The 21,795-nt window shown below is 43.7% G+C and overlaps 1 protein-coding gene and 2 long non-coding RNA genes across 12 annotated transcripts in view; 2 read left to right on the top strand and 1 right to left on the bottom strand.

The window, feature by feature from the left end:
- LOC309647423 overlaps nt 1-9,204 on the bottom strand; it is a 290,446-nt gene extending 281,242 nt beyond the window's left edge. The window contains exon 1 of the long non-coding RNA XR_014256041.1: nt 3,537-9,204. This is a non-coding gene — a long non-coding RNA (uncharacterized lncRNA). The remainder of the gene's footprint in view (nt 1-3,536) is intronic.
- CLYBL (citramalyl-CoA lyase) overlaps nt 1-21,795 on the top strand; it is a 256,049-nt gene that overhangs the window by 180,336 nt on the left and 53,918 nt on the right. The window lies entirely within an intron of this gene.
- Nucleotides 1-21,795, top strand: part of LOC309647417 — a 34,890-nt gene that overhangs the window by 10,717 nt on the left and 2,378 nt on the right. The window lies entirely within an intron of this gene.

Here is a 21,795-nt window from a genome sequence, read left to right as displayed (position 1 = left end):
GGTTTCAGGATCACTCAGGAGTGAAAAATTCTTCCCTGTTTAAATAGTTATTTTTGTTTGCAGGACCAGTCCTGGAATCCTTTACATACATTCCAGTCATTTGAACTCTGAGAATCACAGATGTTAGGAACCTCACCTCTCGCCATTCCCAGGCATACTAGTCAGGGTCTGGGTTCTGTGAGTCATTTATCACAGGCTTCAGTTTTAAGCCATTCCCAATGGGGTTACGTGTAAGCCTTTCCAACTGTCCATGACTGTTCCGTATACACATAACAATCGCCCTTTCTAATTCCCAGACCTGGTGCCCTGCCCTTCTCTCTGGCTTGGGTGAAGCCACATGGAGGCACCATGCTGGCCCTTGAGGGGTGGGGAAAGAACCTGGCCCTGCTGAGCAGACGTCTCTTGATGGTAATCCTCCAGCAAGCCAAGGGCTTCCAAAGAGACCGTGAGTGTGGCCTTGTTGATGAGGAATGTAGTCACAGTCACACAAGAAAGTACCCAGTCTCTGCCTCAGGACCCCACGCATGGCCCATCATCCCTGCCGCAGAAGGAAACTGGACAGGACCTCCCCATAGGAGCCTGTCAGCCCTTGTCACTAATCAGCCCAGGGGCTACTCAGAATGACTGTAGGCCCTCACGTCCACCCCCTACCAACTGCACGGCCCGCTCTCAGCCCCTGCCACCTGGGGAGCGCCATACCGGGCGGGCCAGGGCAATCAAGCTGGGCTTCTGCATGGTCGTGCAAAGCTCGCCGTCAGCCAAGCTCCTGAAATATTTATATGTATACAGGCAGGGCTCAGATTCATTTTTACCCAACAGAAGCCATAGCAGGTTAGGCCTGGGTATGGTTTGAGAGGATTCGTTCATCCCATGTAAGCAAACCTATCGGCGATGGCTCACCTGGCCGACAGAGCAGGGATCTCATTTACCAAAAGAGTCAAAAAGTTGGCCATTGTCACAATCTAAGCATTGGAAGAAACACACATCAGAAAATCACATCGTTTTCCCCTCCCTTTTGTTCAGAGATTTGATTTCATTTATGCACAGGGGAAAGTCAAAATGATGCCCCTCCTGATGGGCAGTCTTCTGAGGACTCAGGGCCAGCGCATTGCAAGGTGAGAGAGCACAATACATGTGTTTATTTTCAAAGATCGCATGACGTGACACCATAGAGCTTTTGTGGCTACCTAGTCTCTTTTGAAGAACTGTTAGAAAACTAGATGATTGGCAAGAAAATCTATAGAAGGGAGGGAGGCAGGGAGATCCACATTTTCAGCAAAGATGGGTGGGTGCACTCGAGCCTCAATTAGCACTTGTTCCCAACTATTTCAGTACACCGTAGACATGGGTTTTCTGAGCGAAAACAACAATCAAAGCCAGAGGGCTACGTGAATGTTCCCATGGTTGTGACAGCTGTCCCCAAAGAAGCAGTTGAATTTATCTCAAAACTGAAGGTTTCACTAGCTTGTGCCTCTCATCAAATTGGTTTTGCTTGCGTGGGAATTATTTTTAAGTACTCTAAAATGGTATCATTTCCTAGTTGCTAATTATTTGGGTGTTTTTTGAAACTAATTAAAAGGGAAATGTCCTACTTTGTAACAAGCAGCATTTCTACATTTTAAAAATCAGATCTTCTCTGTGGGGAGCAGGGTTTTATCTTTGTCAGTGTTGGCTATTGCTAAGTGCATCCCAGATTGAAAATCTAAATGAAATAACTACAAGGAAAGGCATGGGGGAAGTTTATGTTCAAAAAGCAGGAGAGAGACACATATACATATATAATACATAGACAATTTATCTGTGAATCTAAAAAGCCTTTTCATGGCATATATTTTTCTAGCTACTTATTTCACTGTGAGCACTGCAAACATGGTGGGCTGCAGAGGTGCCAGGCTCCATCATGGTGTCCAAAAATTGGCTTTGTACATATGCTAAATTAGAGATTGGATGGCAGAAGCAGTTCACGGATCCTGGATTGGCAGGGATTCCTCATGAAAGAAGACAGGGCCGAAAGCCTGCGGGACTCACTCTCCAGCCAGCAGTAATGCAACATGCTCTATCCAAGCAGCCAAAACCCATTTTAAAATAAATTCTGAACCTTCATCAGGCATTAGGTCCAGCCGAGGTAACATAACCACCTCCCCAAAAGTCTAATCCCCTTTCCTGTTTCATGAGGAAGGGACTGTATTCAACCTTGCATGGGACAGAGCTTTGAAATTTTTCACCAAAGGATCCAGGTCATTTCAGTTGCCCCCTGCAGTGAACAGGCCACCCCAGTGTTGAAGGAGGAAGGCAAGAATCCTACAGACAAAAATCTTTCCATTTTTGTCTTCCTTGTAAATAAGCAAACTGCCATGACGGTTCTGATGCAAGAATTAACACAGCGAAGAAATGTATTAGACAGCCGGAGCAGATAAGTCTATGCCAAAAGGATCCACCATCTGGGTCTTTTTTGCTCACTGTGTCAACCAGAAAATGCCTCTCTCATTTACAAGTAGCTAGTTGACGGCTTTACTATTCCCCAGAGATATACTTGATTTTATGGGCAATGATGAGTTTTAATAAAAAAAACAAAAAAAAACACAGCTTGGGTTGTTGACCTTGGAATCCTGCTTCATCTTAGAGTTGAGCGCTAGAGAGGAATTGAGGAGACTTATTTTCTAGGCCAATAGGTGCTTTTGACTCAAATGATGACATCTGACAAGTTAAGAAACACTTCTAAGTGGGGACATTAACTCCAGGTACTTTACCTTTCTCCTAAGGGTATAGTGAAGAATCAAGAGTTGAACTAGGTGACCTTTGTCCCAAACAACACCCTAATGTGAAACCTGGATCAAAGCCTCGCGGCCTTTCAGATACTGTCAGTCATTCACTCACCTGAGTATGCAAGCTCTGCCCACAGCACACACTCAGGACGATTTGGTTCCTGATGAGAGCCCTCTTCCTGGTTCATAGATGGCTGCCTCCTTTCTGTGCCTACACATGGGGGAAAGCATCTCTCTTGTGTCTCTTCTTATGAGGGCACTAATCCCATTCAAGAGCTCTACCCTAATGACCTAATTACCCCCCAAACCCCCATCCTCCAAATACCGTCACATTTGGGGGTTAGAGCTTCAACATATGAATCTTAGGGAAACAAACATTCAGTCCATAGAAGGTTGATTCTCTCGTTGAGTGGCACCAATGAGGTCAACATCTTGAGTAATCCGTGGAGGAGAGAGCTTTGCATCACATTCTGTATTGTGTGTGACAGAGTGAAAAAGTGCCTAAATAGGCATCAGGAGACTTCACTTATAGTCTTGGCTCTACCCCCATCACATTGATGACTTTCAGCAATTTATTTATTTATTATTAATTTTTTTTTAAATTTTTATTTATTTATTTTATTTATTTATTTTTGGCTGCGTTGGGTCTTCGTTGCTGCGTGCGGGCTCCCCCCAGCTGCGGCGAGCAAGGGCCACTCCCTGTTGCAGTGCACGGGCTTCTCACTGCTGTGGCCTCCCCTGCTGCAGAGCGCGGGCTCCAGGCGCACGGACCCCAGCAGCCGTGGCACGCGGGCTCAGTAGTTGTGGCTCACGGGCTCCAGAGCGCAGGCCCAGCAGCTGTGGCGCAGGAGCTTAGTTGCTCTGCGGCATGTGGGATCCCCCTGGACCAGGGCCCGAACCCGCGTCCCCCACATTGGCAGGCGGACCCTCAACCACTGCGCCACCAAGGAAGCCCTCAGTGATTTATTGATCTCCCTGGAACTTTTCTCTCCTTGTTTCTAAAATGACTAGATAATTGCTGAACTTTCTTCAGCCCTAAAATTGTATGTTTTTATGATTCCAAATCTTAGCCAATCATCTAAAAATGCATTCTTTGAATGATATCTACTAGGCCTAAATTTAAAAGTCGGCATTCTTGGTGGAAAGAATTAAACCAAGCAGACATCCTAAAGACAGTGATTCAGAAATACTGTCTTCCTCTTCCCCTTAACAGGTGCCCTTTCAGTGGAGGTGAAAAGCAAAAAGGACAAGAACAGGCACTGATGCACAGAATGAATGGGAAGGCTAAATATGGTGCCAGACAGCACTATGATCTTTAATGTAGAATTTAAGAGGGAAGGAAGGAAAAGGGAGAACTCATCTTCATTAACACACTATTTTGTAGTAGCTCTTTTGAAGAACCTTTTATTCCACTGTTCATGGAATATGCTTCCCGTAGTGGATTGATTGGTGGCTTCACAAAAGATGTGTCCACATCTTAATTCCCAGAACCTATAAATGCAACCTTATGTGGAAAAGGGTCCTTCTAGATGTAGTTAGGATGTCAAGATGAGGTCATCCTAGATCATCCAAGTGGGCCTTAAGTCCAAGGACAAGTATTCTTAAAAGAGACACAGAGAAGAGATTAGAGCGATGCAGCCACAGGGGATGCCGACAGCCCACAGAAGCTGGGACAAGCAAGGAAGGATTCTCTAGGGAGGGAGCACAGCCCTGTTGACCCCTTGATTTCAAACTCTTCTGGTCTTCAGAGCTGTGAGAGAATAAATCTCCATTGTTTTAAGCAGCCAAGTTTGTGATAATTGCTTGTGGCAGCCTTAAGAAACTAATACACTACAGAGGACTATATTTCAAAGGATGGACATTAATTGGGAACTCCGATATCTCTTTTTCTAGCAACATCATGGTCAGTCTTACTAATAATAAAAATCAAAGAATGCCGACTTAAAACATATTAATAATATTATTCTGAATATTGGATCTCTTTTGAAATAAACATTTTTTGCTCACGTAATGGCTGTCCATAAATATCATCCTTTGAATGAACCACCGTTTTTTTAAATTTTTTGGTAGAAGGAAACACCCCACTATCAGAGAAAAGGGCTTCATTCCTCCATCCCCGGCTTTGTTTTGGTATCTTCATTTCTCTACCAGATCCACCCTCTTCATTAGCCTTTCTGTTTTAGGGTGTTTCAGCTTCACAGAGTAATAGTATCAATACAATTCTGCTGTTTTATTATACATTTATCAAACAGTCGACTAGCTGATCTTTTGGCCCGAATTTGTTGGCCTGTTCTCAGAGTTCTGTCTCAGTACATCTTTTAAAAACTGTTTTCCAATATAGTTTTCATTTCAAATTTAGAATATGATGTTAATCAACTCGCTAACTAACAATTGAGGGTGAACAGCTTACAGTGTTTGTGACAATATTGGATTTATCTATTTCCAAACAAGTGATTTTTAAATAACAGCACATTGTATGCTTGTTTGTTTTTTATAATCCAGTTTTGCAACTTAGCTTTGATGGTTGACTTCCAGTAGGAAAACTATGAAAGCACTTACCTTGTACTGGTCTTGGATCTTCCTGACATTTCTCTATTCCCATGGTGCCAACCGCTAGTTCATACCACTGGTTTCTCCTTCCACACCTTAAAGTGATCTCTTGAAAGAACCCACCTTAGACCCCACTGTTACCTTACTTCTACTTCTTTTTTAATTATTCAGTTCAATAAACATTTATTAAGCAGGTACAACATGCTCGCCAGGTAGAAGAAACCAACACATAGACAGGTCATTTCAGTAGATGGTGGCAAAAACTGACAGGGGTAACTGTACAGAGATGGATGTGAGCTGGTGTGTTCAGACTTATATATCAAAACTGAGAAATACCCTGGAAAGGAAGTTTATTGTCAGACAGACTTCTCTAGTCCTAAAGTTATCTTCCAGGGGAGCTCAAGAACCCATCCCCTAAGTGGACTGGGCAAGCCAGCCATTTACCACTGGTCACAATCAGAATTAGGAGTGTGGGTTTCACAATAACTTTTGGTTTTTCTAGTTAGAGAGCGGGAGCAGAATGTCAATAATGGCTCCATTTGACCACCAATGGAGACCAATGGCCAGCTGCATGTGGGGTATGTCATATTAAATCTGTTAAAGCCAAAAAAAAAAAGAGAGAGAGAAGAAAAGAAAAAAGGAAGGAAGGATGGGAGGGAGGAAGGGTGGAAAATTTAAAAATGAAAGAATGCATTATATAACCATTATATGTTAATGGAAAAGTTTATATATTTAACTAAATAATTTATATTTCTTTATTCTATCAGTTCTTATCATTTAAAGGAATAGAATGATTAAGTAAATGATTAAGTAAATGATTAAGTAAATGTTATGTTATATCAGAACCTTTGAGCTACTGCCATAACTGCATAATGGCCAATCCAAATCCAGGGTTCAGTATTAGAAAGCCAGCACACTCTTTCACTAAACTGTGTCCCTAACCCAGCTCTTATCAGAAATAAAGGAGATGTTTTAAATCTCCCCCTGCTGACTCTTTTACCTTACTGTTCTGTTGGTTCAGAACCTTGATGGTCAAGAGGTATTATTCATTGAGGCGCTAAACAAACATATCTAAAATCCAACTTATCATCTACACACACCCCCCAAAATTTCACCTGTGGTTCCTCCTGGGTCTCCTCCCTCCATTGTTAGAAGACACCCCCCAGTTCCTAATACACACACAGAGAAGTGAGAAACGGAATTATCCTGGACCAGTAAAAGGATTGCTGATCAGTGCCCAGGGCTCAGAAGCTAGAAGGCAGGACTTGGTAGCAGAGCCTATCTTTATATTATCTTCCCAGACAATCTTCTTGCCCCTACTGCATACTCCACTCTCACCATCACCCCCATCCTCCACGTGCAGTTGACCTCCTTTTTTGTTAGTGTATAGGCTCAGCTACTGCAGCAGAAAGACCCAAAGCTAGAGTGGCTCAAACTGAATGAAGTTTATTTCTCTCTCACCTAACAGTTCAGAGGCAGGCGGGTAGTCCAGGCAGGTAAGCAGCCCTCGTCCTTGCGGTCATCCAGAGACCCATGTTGCTTCTACCTATTACTCTGATGCCCTGAGTAATAGGGCGTGGCTGAGACTCTCTTCATACCACGTTTGAGTTTCAGCCTGTGAGATGGGAGAAGAGAGAGTGGAGGGCAAGTGGCTTCCTTCTAAGAGGTTCAACGTTTCGCACACCACTTCGGTTCCATTCACATCCTAGCTGCCAGTGTGGCTGGGACATGCAGGCTTTCAAAGGTAAACCGTGTGCCCTGCTCAAATCAAAGGAAGAGGGGAGAATGAGTGCTGGGGCCATTAGCAGTCTTGGCACACCCCTGAACAACCACCAAGTGATGCCTTCCCTGTTATACATACATCACCCTACATCGCAATTTTTCATTTCTGTTTATTGCAAGACTGGTGCACTTAAAAAAGAAATATTTTTAATTATGGTAAAAAAAAAACACATAACATAAATTTTACCATCCTAACCACTTCTAAGTATACAGTTTAGTAGTATTAAGAGTACTGACATTGTACAGCCAATCTCCAGAATGTTTTCATCTTGCAAAACTGAAAGTACCCATTAAACAACAACTCCCCCATTTCCCCTCCCCCCAGCCCCTGGCAATCATCATCCTACTTCCTGTCTCTATGAACTTGACTACTCTAGGTACCTCATGTAAGTGGATTCATACACTTTGACACATTTATCTTTTTGTGACTGGCTTACTTTACATAGCACAACATCCTCAAGGCTCATTCCTAAGAAGGACACATTTTTATATCCCCAGGACCTAGTACAGTACCTAACATACTTGAGTAGTTGAACAAATGAGTGAATGATGAATACATCTTCCCCCCAGTAAACCAAACCCTGGACTCAAACAAGAGTGAAAAAAAATTAAAGGGGAACAAGAATCGAGGGTGCTTGTGAAGGCAGCAGTTGCAACAGTTAACCATGAAGTCCAGGTTAGGTGGTAGACAGCCAAGAAAATCTGAGGGTGACCTGACCCCCACCCCAGGTGTCCAAGACTTAGAAATGTGTGAAGGCAAACTGGAGAGGGTGGTTTCCAGGCTTGAGAATTTAGGGATGAGGCAGCTTTGAGAAAGGTAGGATCAAAGTGTGTCTGAGTCATCAGGATAGGTACTGGGGAATGGATTTCCACTGGAGGGATATGGAGAAGCTTCCATTGATGAGCATGATGGGGATTTGAAAGGGTGATACAACCGGATTGCATGGATTTCAGTGGGGGGAGTGTTGGACAAGGCGGGGGGTGGGCAGTGACAAGGAACTGGCGGTGGGATGAAGAGGATGCCCCCCTCTACTCCTGGCCCTGCAAACACGGTATACGTCCTTTCCTTCCCTTGAGGGAGTAGTGAGACAGAGTCAGCAGGGCAAAGCCAAGAAACAACAGTTACGATGAATGGAATGAACAGTGTTCCAGGGAATGGGTGTTGATATAAGAGAATTCAGAACATTCCAGAAGCTACAGCCCACGAAGGTAGCAGGTTAGGCCAGGAAAAAATAGGCCTGAGCCAAACGGAGGAGCATGAAGAATGGATTCAACTAGTGTTGAGTGACAATTTATTAAGAAAATGAAGGAAGGGACTTCCCTGGTGGTCCAGTGGTTAAGTCTCCGTGCTCCCAATGCAGGGGGCCCAGGTTCGATCCCTGGTCAGGGAACTAGATCCCGCATGCCACTACTAAAAAAGATCCCACGTGCTGCAACTAAGACCCAGAGCAACCAAAATAAATAAATAAATTTTTTTTTTTAAAAAAAGAAAGAAAATGAAGGAAGCAGGCAGTTGGGACTTAGGAGTGGTGGCCTTAGATTATGTATTGTACAGCCCAGCTCCAGGGCTCCAAATGATGACGTCATGGCGTGACAGTGAAATGGATTTCAAGTATCTGTTAAAATACATACATGTACTTTCCTATATCTAATTTTTCCATAGAGTATATATTTCATTTATAGTGAGAAAAAAACACCATTAGAATTAAAGTCTTCCAAGATGGTGGTGATGGGAGGATTATTCATTTCTGTGGTCCTTAATTTGCTTAGCTGTAAGATGAGGGGTTGGCCTCAATGGTCTCCCACTTTAATGCTTATGATTCTCTCCCTGTTCAACTGTCATGTGATTCCTCCATTCAGCTCACAGGTGGGAACAGGAGAATAAGGATCAGGATATCAATCACCAACTATAATAGCAAAAAATATAGGCGTACCTCGTTTTATTGTGTTTTGCTTTATTGTGTTTCACAGATACTGCATTTTTTACAAAGTGAAGGTTTGTGGCAACCCTGTGTTGTCAGATCAATGGTTAGCATTTTTTAGCAATAAAGTATTTTTAATTAACATATTTACATTTTTTAGACATAATGCTATTGCACACTTAATAGATTACGTATAGCGTAAACATAGATTTTTTTTTTTAATTTTATTTATTTACTTATTTATTTATGGCTGTGTTGGGTCTTCGTTTCTGTGTGAGGGCTTTCTCTAGTTGCGGCAAGTGGGGGCCACTCTTCATCGCGGTGCGCGGGCCTCTCACTATCGCGGCCTCTCTTGTTGCGGAGCACAGGCTCCAGACGCGCAGGCTCAGTAATTGTGGCTCACGGGCCTAGTTGCTCCGCGGCATGTGGGATCTTCCCAGACCAGCGCTCGAACCCATGTCCCCTGCATTGGCAGGCAGATTCTCAACCACTGCGCCACCAGGGAAGCCCAACATAGCTTTTATATGCACTAGGAAACCAAAAAGTTCATGCAACTCGCTTTACTGCAATATTTACTTTATCGTGGTGGTCTGGAACCGAACCCGCAGTCTCTCTGAGGTGTGCCTGTATCATGATTCCAGTTTGCTTCAGCAACAATATTTTCCAGCAGTGTCTCAGGTAGGTATGTCACATAGTGAAATGGAGCTAGCTTGTAAGGATTTATGTGATAAATAAAACGCTACTTGCAGATTTCTGGCAAATGCTAAGGGGCTGCTGGCTTCCTCTTCCCCAGCAGCCTTTTCTTCATCTGTGCCTTGAGGGCTGCTTGTCCAGCAGGCAAGGCATGTGCGTATGCCTTTAGGAGAGGGTTCTCAACCCTGACTGTCCATCAGAATCACCAGGAGAGCCTTGAAAAATACCTGTCTCAGCCCCACCCAAACCAATCCGCTCAAGGAAGCCAAATATCAAGAAGAGCAGAGAAGTACATTGCTAAATACTTAAAAAGGTTTGTCATATAGTTTCTTAACTATAAATGAAAAATGGATCTTGAAAATGACACATATTGGTTTTTTTTACTTGACATGTCTGATTTGCACTCCTCCAAATCAACTCGTTTGAAGTCCTCAAAATCCTAGTGCTTTTATATCTGTTAATGCTTCCTTTTCTTTTATAAATTTATTTATTTATTTTTGGCTGTGTTGGGCCTTCATTGCTGCACGCGGGCTTTCTCTAGTTGTGGCTAGCAGGGCTACCCTTTGTTGTGGTGTGCAGGCTTCTCTTGTTGAGGAGCACAGGTTCTAGGTGCACGGGCTTCAGTAGTCTAGGTGCACGGGCTTCAGTAGTTGTGGCACGTGGGCTCAGTAGTTGTGGCTCGTGGGTTCTAGAGCACAGGCTCAGTAGTTGTGGTGCACAGGCTTAGTTGCTCTGTGGCACGTGGGATCTTCCCAGACCGGGGCTCGAACCCATGTCCCCTGCACTAGCAGGCAGATTCTTAACCACTGTGCCACCAGGGAAGTCCCTGTTAATGCTTCTTCAATGCAGTTTAAAGATAGGTAGGCATTATCTGTTCTTTGATTATGGATAAATAATTATATATTAAATGTATTTATAAAGGTAAATAATAAATTTAAGCTAACTTTTAAAAAACTTATTCCATCTAAAATGACAAAGATTTTAAGCTTTTATATTTAAAACCAAAGAATACTCAAATATTAGATATTTTGCATTTTTGTACCATTAAAATATTAGGCCAGCAGTACGTTATTATTTCTATCCAAAAGGACGTAATAAGGGTACGTATTTGTACTATTGGAAGGAGGGGGTTCTCTTGGACAGTTGACCAGAGTAGGGCTATACAGAGAATGATGAATGTTACAGCCAGAAAGAAACTCAGAAACCAATTTTTCAGGCCCCAAACACATCAAATTTTTATCTCAGGAATGCTACCGTTTGTGGCATATTTTCCATAGCAGTTAAAAGTGAGTTGCCAAGAAAATAATTCTGAATACGTATGTTGTTTGGCTTTGGAAGAAGTCGAAGCCTGACTTTTATGAAATATGGTAATCTTCCATGTTACTATGTTATTAAACATCAAACATTCCTAACACCCTTTTGAAAAACTGAAAAATTGGTATTAAGAATGGCTGGATTTAAGAAGATGACAATGGAAGCCATGTTGTTAAGCACACTGAGTGGATAAAGAGTTAGTCCAACATCGTAATCAACCAAAACTTCTTACCAGCCTTCTTGTGAGTCAGCTGTGTGGCTAGCCACCTTAATCACCGCCACCTCCGTTCAACAAGGTGACATGTGCATACAGCCTGAAAAAGGACAGAAACCTTCGTGTGCTTGACTACCTTCTTAGTCAAACAGCACCAAAGTAGTGCTTATTGCCAAACCATATTTGATGTGGCTTGAGAAATCAGCTTACACACAGTCCAAATTTGAATCTTTAAAATCATCATCACTCCTAGACCACAACGGCAGCAGATGGACAAAGGAAGAAGTGGAATGTGGTCACGTTTTGTACCAACAGCATAGACCTTTTCAGATGGCAGTGAGTCATTTGCCGTCTGCAACCTGTGGCCTTCCATTCCTGACAAGGCACCCATTCAAGATTCCGGGTTTGGGGTCTCTATGTTGAAACGAAAACATTCAGCAGGTGGCTCTCTGGTTTTTTATCAAGCAGTGGTGAGCACAGTAGACCTACCTGCCCTCCTGAAGAATCCAGCAAACAGAAGGCCATGGCGCCTGTAGGAAAGAAGACGTTGGATATTCAAGATCTGATGTCATCTAAAATGAAAGGTGTAGGATTTAATAGGCAGGCTATCCCACTATCTGTGAGTATATCGACTTCTCTGGGGACTCTCCTCAGTGCCAGGAGACCAGCCCCCTGAGTTCTCCTGTGGTTTGGGCACTAGGGACATGAGAGCCACAAGCTACCATCCCTGTCCTCATGGGGTTACAGTCCTGGTGGGTGGGCGCTGGGTTCCGGAAAACAGGTCGAGCTAGTATGAGCTCAGAACCAACCCCAGGTGGGTGGGCACCAGGAAATGGGAGTTTAAATTCGTACACCCCGGGACTTCCCCGATGGTCCAGTGGCCAAGGCTCCACGCTCCCACTGCAGGGGGCCCGGGTTCAATCCCCGGTCGGGGAACTAGATCTCACATGCATGCCGCAACTAAGAGTCCACGTGCTGCAACTAAAAGATCCCACGTGCCGAAATGAAGATCCCACATGCCGCAACTAAGACCCGGCGCAGCCTAAATAAATAAATACTAAAAATAATAATAAATAAATTCGTACACCCCTTTTTTAAAAAGCAATTTTAGTATACATGTTTAAATGAGTATGTATTTTTTTACATCTAACATTGTTAACCACTTATGTTACACCATTTTCAATCCTCATCAATTCCGGAGTCAGGCACTTTTATTGTCCCCATTTTTCAGATGAGGACACTGAGGTGCAGTGATGTGCAGTGGATAGCAGACTATCCAGTCTCTTAGAGAGCCAGTCACTGGCCCAGTTGGGACTGGAACCTAGACTTGCTAGGTTCAGAGCCCGTTTAGAAGGAGGCTGTGAGAGTTGAAATTTCATGGCCATTCTTTTTTTTTTTCTTTTTAAACGTTTATGGAGAATGTGTTGGTTTTTTTTTTCTTTTAAGATTTAATTTTTTTTTTTTTTTAAAGGTTTTTTTTTTTTTTTTTTTTTAACTTTCGGTTTATTTATTTATTTACTTATTTATTTATGGCTGTGTTGGGTCTTCGTTTCTGTGCGAGGGCTTTCTCCAGTTGCGGCAAGCGGGGGCCACTCTTCATCGCCGTGCGCGGGCCTCTCACCATCGCGGCCTCTCTTGTTGCGGAGCACAGGCTCCAGACGCTCAGGCTCAGTAGTTGTGGCTCACGGACCTAGTTGCTCCGCGGCATGTGGGATCTTCCCAGAGCAGGGCTCGAACCCGTGTCCCCTGCATTGGCAGGCAGACTCTCAACCACTGCGCCACCAGGGAAGCCCTTTTTTTTTTTTTAAGATTTAATTATTTATTTATTTTTGGCTGCGTTGGGTCTTCGTTGCTGCACACAGGCTTTCTCTAGTTGCGGCGAGCAGGGGCTACTCTTCGTTGCGGTGCACGGGCTTCTGATTGCAGTGGCTTCTCTTTGTTGCAGAGCACGGGCTTAGGCGCGTGGGCTTCAGTAATTGTGGCACGCGGGCTCCATAGTTGTAGCTCACGGGCTCTAGAGCACAGGCTCTGTAGTTGTGGCGCACGGGCTTAGTTGCTCTGCGGCATGTGGGATCCTCCCAGACCAGCGTTGAACCCATGTCCCCTGCATTGGCAGGTGGATTCTTATCCACTGTGCCACCAGGGAGGTCCCTCATGGCCATTCTTTTGGCGCCTAAATGAGCATGTGATTTGACTTTGCATTTGTACTTCTAGGATTTAGCTTAAGGGAATATTCAGACGAGTGCTCTAAGATGAATGTTCTCAGATATTCATTACAGCTTTGTGTATGTAATCTTTTAGGCATCAGAGCAAATGTCACATCCTCAAAGAAGCTGTTTTGCTACCCTATCTCAAGCACCTCCCCCCCATCACTCTCCCATTATTAAATTCTGTTCTCATACTAAATCGTTTCATAGTCTGCATTTGTTTATTGGTTTACTTGTTTATTAGTTGTTTTCTGACTGGAATGTAAGTTCTGTGTAGTCAGGGAGCTGTTATCTCCATTACCTAAAATAGTACCTGGCACGTGAAGAGTATTTAGTAAATATCTTGAACAAAATGAATGAATTAATAGCAAAAAAATTGGAGAAAATTTAAATCTTAATCATTAGGGGATTAATTAAATTATGGCATATCCATGCAATAGAATACTCTGCAGTCATTACAAATGATTATATAGATTATCCCCTACATAAAGGTATTTCCTACCTGTTGTGTGAAAAAGACATGACATAATGCATGTGTATATGATCCCCATATCGGCCAGGGCTCCTGGTAACCAACCACAGAATCTGCTCTACTGAGTTTAAGCAGAAAACAAATAGTTTATTATAGGCTATTGGGTAAATCAGAGACTCTGTAAGATATGCAAAGAGGGGTTCTGCAGACAGAGCACAAGACTGGGAGCCTGACACATGAGTTCTTCCTCATCTCGACTGCTGACTGGCTGTGGGATCCCTGGATGAGTCTTATAACCCCCACGTTCTTCAAGCAAACATGGATAATAATACCTGCCCTGTCTACACCTCAGGGCTGCTGTGATGGCAAATGAGAGACAAGCCCTTTGAACTGTGTATGCACATACATCATCGTTTTCAGGTGATTTTGAATGTCTGAGCACATAGACTTCATTCTAAAACCATATTGCTCGGCATTGGGACGCATTGGTCCTCTCTATTAACTAACTGTACGTCGCTGCACATTAAATTGCCCCGTGGCAGTGGTCTGGACAAAAAGGCTGGTAATTCCAGCAGTTGTGTTTGCTAAGCTTGTCCTAAAATCATCTTCTGTGTGACTTCAGCCACTCTCCCTGTGGGGCAACCTTTGCCTCCTCTTTGAGCCTGCCCTTTTCTCGAGGGTCACTAAGCTTGCCATCCGCAGGGAGCTTGCTTTTCTCATCCCTGGGACCTACACTGTGCTGGCCACCAAGCTTGGCTTCTTCCCTGAGAGTCTTCCTCAGTCACCTTCAACATCTATGAGGGCTGACACCTAGAGCATCAGCATTCAAAGTCAATGTCAACTGACTAGGTATAAATCAAAGGCTGGATTCAGTGAGTTTTTAAATTTCCTTATTTCTGTTTTTTGCATATTCTCTTTATATATGAAAAAAATCTTTGGTTCTCACTGCCTACCTGTCATTAGAGGAAAATAGCACTGTGATATGACCGGGGATTTTAACAGGTACTGATATCATGAAGAAGAACTTCATGTTCCTGAAACCAGGTGTTTGTTGCAAGATGGGGTGATTTTCCATTTCTTCTACGTCCAGAAGCCTTTCCTGGCAGAACTTCTAGCCCATGAGACTTTTCATCTTCACCTTGCATGAAGAGCAAAGAGCGACTTGGTTCTGACGCCTGGGTTAGAGGAGCCACTGAGCATCTGCACAGTCCGTTATGCTAAATCACACCTGGTGTCCGCACGGAGAAGGGGCTGGTAAGCATCCTTGCCACTGGGATGAAAACCTCTGACCCTGACGCCAGAACACGGCAGTGTTGCAGGGAGCCTTCCGAGAGCCTGGCTCACCGGCACAGCAAATTAACCTGCTTGTTCTCACGTTAAATGCTTTATGAAAATTTACTGGGCGCAAAAAGAGGAAAGAAAACCCAAGTGGTTCCGCAGTGAGCCTGCCTGGCACCAGTGAAAGAATGAAGCCGAGGAGAAAGTCAACATGAAGAGCTGGCAAGAGGAAAAGGTGTCAAATGCAATGAAAACCAAGTGTGGTGCCAGCCATTGCATTGTTTTATTAGTATTTTCTCGAGGAAAACATTTAATTATAGAAGATCTGGTATCCGTGAGCTAGTAAAGATGACTCTGGGCTCTGCCACTTTCTCCACGGTACCCATTTTCAGAGGAATTATGGCGTAAGATGTGGTAGTCGGCAGAGAGAAACGTCCACATGGCCTGGTCCTTGAGAAGCACTCTTTGCTGTAACCAAAGCTTAGTTCTCAAAGGGCAGAATCTGCCTTTTTTAAAATAGAATGTTCTGATGGCTATCATCATCCTCCATTCTTCCATTTTACACGTTATATTTTTCTTTCCCTTTCCTCGTTGATTTTTTTTGGCCGTGCCACGTGGCTTGCGGGATCTTAGTTCCCTGATCAGGGATCGAACCCGGGCCCCATCAGTGAAAGCACGGAGTCCTAACCATTGGACCTCCAGGGAATTCCCTTCCTCGTTGATTTTAGAATAAAATAAAATGTTTAAGGAATAAGGTGGAAAAGTTCTACCCTTTAAAATACTTATACATTTGCCACCTAAAAGAAACAGTCTTTTTTAATTCACTTTCTTTGGGAAATAGCTAGGAAGCAAGACAAACAACGACAAACCATGAAAAATAAATGATCAGCTACTATAAAATGAGGTTGTGAGTGTATATTTGGGCAACAGAAATCAAAGTATACGAAGGTAGAACCAACAGGTAATATTGTGCGGGGAATTTTAAAATTCCCTTTAGCTGTAAAGCTAAAGCCTCACCTACCTTAAAAGCAGTTTGTGAGAATAATGATCCAGTTTAATGTGCTGCAAGAAATACTTCTTTACATTGTTTCTGCCATCACAGGGCTTATTCAGTTACCTGATTTCTTCATTCATGGTTGCCAGGAAGACTAATTAACACTAAGGAATGGAAAGAATCCTGTTGGGGATGCTCTTCTGTCCCAGGGTAAAGCTTCCTGCCCAGAAGAGAAGTCAAGGCCTTGAGCCTGCAGCTAGCTCAAATTCCTGTTAGCTTGGTTCGTTTAATTGCAAGGTTGTTTGTGCCTTATCATTAGACATTTATACTTCTATCTGTAAGCTTTTATAACCTCCTACTTGAGACAAGATTCTTTGTGTCAGCACCTTAGCGAAGTGTTGTTGAAGCACTTGGCGCACAGACAGGAATTTCCCAGCGGCAACAAACGTGGGTGCAGCCGGGCTCCTTCATAACCTACCTTAGCGCAGCCTCAGAGAGAAGCAGCCGACTTGCCTCCAAAATTTGGTGATGGGAAGGGAAACAAATGTTTTCCACCAAAGAAGTGAAGCAGCTTTGGCTTCAAAGAAAAAACTGGTTCTTTATATTTACATTAAGACCATTTGGATCCATTTCTAGCAATGTATCTCACTGTTGGCTTGAGAGGTAAAGGAAGTCACCAGCCAAAATATGTGGCAGGCATCACAGTAAAACTGCTCAGGCCAGGATACAGGTGACACGGCTGTTACCTGATACGTATCTGGAACCACGGCAAGGCTGTCTCATTAAATTATGAACCGATCACTCTTGATTTGTTGTTAAAGAAGAATGAAAGGCCCGCGGCCCTGCCCTGTGTGGGTACCCCGTGCCACCTGTGGCACATGGCAAGGTTCTCACCCTACAATGAAGAAGGGCAGGTGCAGAGTCCTTTGATGACACAGTTCCCTTTCGCTTGTTTACTTTTATTCTCCCACGCAGACTGCAACCCAGCAGGAGGGCTTTTAAACCAAAACAGTTCATTACCTCCTCTAGCCCAGAGAAGTCACCAAACACAAATAGAGTGGGTTGAGAGGGAGAGGGCAGCTTTGCTTGCGGCTGTGCTTTGCACCAGGTGGGAAGGGAGCCGTCTTCTCCGCTGTCGGAGGGCCAGGGCAGAGGGAGACCAATTAGAAGGCGCGGGTAGGGGCGTGGGGTATCCTTCCCACTCCACGTGTTCTTTCCATTTTCGCTTTCAAGGGCTTTCAAGGTATGGTACTGTGAACCCCCCAGATTCGAGACCCGCGTACAAACACCCATTCCAGACAAAAAGATTAGCTTTCACAGCAATGAGAAGCCCGCGCACTGCAACGAAGACTAGCTCCCACTCACCGCAACTAGAGAGAGCCCGCGTGCAACAATGAAGACCCAACGCAGCCAAAAAATAAATAAATAAATAATTTTATTTTATTATTATTTTTTTTTAAAGTAGCTTTGGGACTAGAGGCCATCTCTGGATAAAAGCATTCTCGGGGGATGGGGAAGTTGCCCACGGGCAGGGCTGACTCAAGCAGGGACCTTCTCCACTTCATGCTCTAAGGGCTGCGGGGTGGACCTTCCCGCAGTCCGGCCCGGGCACCAGGCAGCTTCCGATGTGGAAGCTGCTTCCTCAAGTGAACTGTGATTCTTGTCCCACTTCCCCCATCACCCTTTCCTCCCCCAACGGAACAGGGCCTCCTAAATCATGGGCTCTCCCCTGCCCGCTTGGGAATCTCCTTTCTGTCCGTCTCCGGGCGCCAGCACCTTCCCTCCCTAACCTCATAGATACTGACCATCTGCCTTTTGATTCACTCATTATTCCCACCTCTGCCCTTCGCCCTATACCAGCTCTCTGCTGGGTGCCCCTCCCTCCTCTGCACCTACTGAAATCCTCAATTTCCTGCCTCCCAGCTCAGCCTGCCGTGCCCCCTCCTGCCTCTAAGTCCCCTCAAGTCTGTTCCACTGACTTGAACTGTTACTTCAATTCTCATCCTACGGGCGTTGCGTCGCCCCAGCTAAATGATACATTCCTCTATGGATTTATATGTCAATATAAAGGATTTATATATTGTTCCCTCTCCTCCACACCTGTCCCCACCACCGAGCATGGTGGATAACATTTGATTGAGCCCTCTCCTGCTTGTTAAAAAATTTTAATTGCACCAGACCAGGAACATCAGGCAGAATGTGAGAATAGTATTCAGAAAATTTTCTTTTCAGAATCACCAACACTCTTTTTTAAAAAAGGACGAATCCTATCTGTTATCTAAATGTTTTCAAGTATCTGGAAGTTTGGTCTTCAGTACATAAAACACCTCATGAGTGATGACATTGTTCAGTTTTCCTCTGGATCCCTCCCATCATGGGGCCATGGCTCCTGCCCACCCCCTACCCCCAGGAGAGAGCTGCCATAGCACCCCTTCCTCACTCAGATCATCCCACTTGGAACAGATCTCATGGCTTCTTGTGCCCTGCTAGAACACAGAAATAACATTGCTCCTCTGAGGCTGAGAAGAAGCAATGAGTGAGAACAAAGAAAATAATGAGTGGAGAGAGCCATGAACTTGCAGACTCTGGAGCTCCAGTCCAATCTGAGCGTGGTGGTCGTTATTGGCTTTGGGAAGGGCGATGCAAGCCTTTAGTAAGCAAATACTTTGTCTTTGCGAAGAGCTGTGTGCAAAGTGTACCTCAAAGCCTCACTGTTAAATCATAAAGTTAACAAGAAATGTAAAAAACACGGGCGGCTATGCCCATGCAGGACATCTTCTCAGGAGTAGCTCCCAGTTCCCTATAGGTTTGGGTTTGAGGTCCCTCAGAGGCTCATGGGGTAGCCTGGCAAGGTCCTCAGAAAAAAACCCACAACAACACAAGACCTGTCGTATATAGTTGAGGAAAATCCATTAGGAGCAGATGGGGAAAGGGCAAAGTAAAAGAGGAAGAGCATGGGGAGGAGGTGATGGGTAGGGCGTTGGCAACAGGAAGGCTAAACACCAGCCACTCACCAGTCAGGGGTGAGGGCGGAGCTGAGTGAAGAGGCTGATGGAAGTAAGCCCTTTCTTTCCACTTGAGTTTCCTCTTCCCAGGGAATTTTCATTGTATTTTGTTGAGAGATGAAGACTGAAACCACAAAATAAAAATATCACAAGCCTCCCTATTGTATACAACTTAGTAGACCAGAAATATATCAAGAGCCTAAATGTTGTTAGAATTAAAACTGTAAAACTAGTAGAAGAAGACATAGGTGTAAGTCTTCATAACGTTGGATTAGGCAATGATCTCAAAATGATAACAAAAGCACAAGCTACCAAAGAAAAAATAAATAAATTGGACTTCAGCAAAATTATAACTTTTGTGCATCATAGGACACTATCAAGAAAGTGAAATGACAGGGAATTCCCCGGTGGTACAGTGGTTAAGACTCTGTGCTTTCATTGCCGAGGATGCAGGTTCAATCCCTGGTTGGGGAACTAAGATGCCACGAGCTGCATGGTGTGGCAAAAAAAAAAAAAAGAGGGAAATGACGACCTACAGAAGGGGAGAAAATATTTGTGAATCATATATATCTGATACGGATTAAATATCTAGAATATATAAAGAACACTCATAACCCAACAACCAAAAGACAAACAACCCATTTTTTTAAATTTAGGACTAGAATAGACATTTCTCCAAAGAAGGTACAGATGGTCCCTGACTTACAATGGTTCAGCTTTATGATGGTGCGAAAGCAGTATGCATTCGGTAGAAACCATACTTTGAATATTGAATTTTGATCTTTTCCTGGTCTAGTGATATGTGGTCCGATCCTGTCTCGTGATGCTGGGCAGCAGCAGTGAACCACAGCTCCCAGTCAGCAATGCGATCACGAGGGTCAACAATCGATGCACTGGCAATCCTTCTCTACCCAGACAACCATTCAGTTTTTCACTTTTAGGACAGTAGTCAATAAATTACGTGAGATATTCATGTCTAGATGACTTTGCCCAATTGTAAGCTAATATGTGTTCAGAGCACATTTAAGGTAGGCTAGGCTGAGCTATGATGTTCAGTAGGTTAGGTGTATAAATGCATTTTCAGCTTATGATATTTTCAGCTTACAGTGGGTTTATCGGGACATGACTCCATCATAAGTCAAGGAAGATCTGTACACTGATGGCCAGTAAGCACATAGAAAGATGCTCAGCATCATTAATCGTTAGAGAAATGCAAATCAAAACCACAACGAGATACCATATCACACCCACTGGGATGGCTATTATCAAAAACAAATAAAATGAAAAATAACAAGTGTTGGCAAGAGTGTGGAAAAATTTGGAACTCTGATAGAGTGTTGGTGGGAAATGTAAAATGTGGTACAACCACTTTGGAAAACAGTTTGGCAGTTCTTCAAAAAGCTAAACATAGAATTACTAAATGGCCCAGCAATTCTACTCCTAGGTATATACCCAAAAGAATTGAAAACAGAGACTCAAAGAGCTACTTGTACTTGTATGCCAGTGTATCCAACCATACACATCCTGAGCCTTCTTAGTCCTTTGAATGAAAGCTGGTTTGGCATTTTAATAAACCTGAGTTTTAAAGGATCTTTCATAATTAGCGTATCAGAAACTTTGCTCTACCAAAATCTACGGTTTCAGAGTAAACAGAATGCCTAGAGTGTGATAACTTGTGGGATGAAATCAATAAATGAACATTTTCCTCATTTTTTATTGTGATAAAATATAAAATTTACCATCTTAGCCATTTTTAAGTGTACCATTAAGTGGTTATTAAATATATTCACATTGTTGTCCTTTTGTAACTGGCTTATTTCACTTAGCATAATGTCTTCACTTAGCACAGCAGGTTTATCCGTGTTGTAGCATGTGTCAGAATTTCCTTCCTTTTTAAACCTGAACAGTATTCCGTTGCATGTATTTAACACATTTTGCTTATCCATTCTTCTGTCAGTGGACACTTGGTTTGCTTCCACATTTTAGCTATTGTGAATAATGCTGCTATAAAAATGGGTGTACAAATAATTTCGTCGAGACCTGCTTTCAGTGCTTTTGGGTATATACCCAGACGTGGAATTGCTGCATCATATGTTAATTCTATTTTTAATTTTTTTTAATAAATTTATTTTACTTATTTATTTATTTTGGCTGCGTTGGGTCTTCGTTGCTGCACGCGGGCTTTCCCTAGTTGCGGCGAGCGGGACTACTCTTTGTTGTGGTGTGCGGGCTTCTCATTGAGGTGCCTTCCCTTGTTATGGAGCACGGGCTCTAGGTGCACGGACTTCAGTAGTTGTGGCACGCAGGCTCTAGAGCGCAGGCTCAGTAGTTGTGGCTCGTGGGCTCTAGAGCACAGGCTCAGTAGTTGCAGCACACGGGCTTAGTTGCTCCGCAGCATGTGGGATCTTCCCTGACCAGGGCTCGAACCCGTGTTCCCTGCACTGGCAGGCGGATTCTTAACCACTGCGCCACCAGAGAAGTCCTATTTTTAATTTTTTGAGGAACTGCCATGCTATTTTCTATAGCGGCTGCACCATTTTACATTCCCACCAGCAGTGCACAAGGGTTCCAATTTCTCCACATCCTCTCCAACCGTTGT

The sequence above is a fragment of the Balaenoptera physalus genome, assembly GCF_965194825.1.
Source record: "Balaenoptera physalus genome assembly, chromosome: 18".
NCBI classification, from domain to species: domain Eukaryota; kingdom Metazoa; phylum Chordata; class Mammalia; order Artiodactyla; family Balaenopteridae; genus Balaenoptera; species Balaenoptera physalus.
This window is presented reverse-complemented; position numbering and strand designations above follow the sequence as displayed.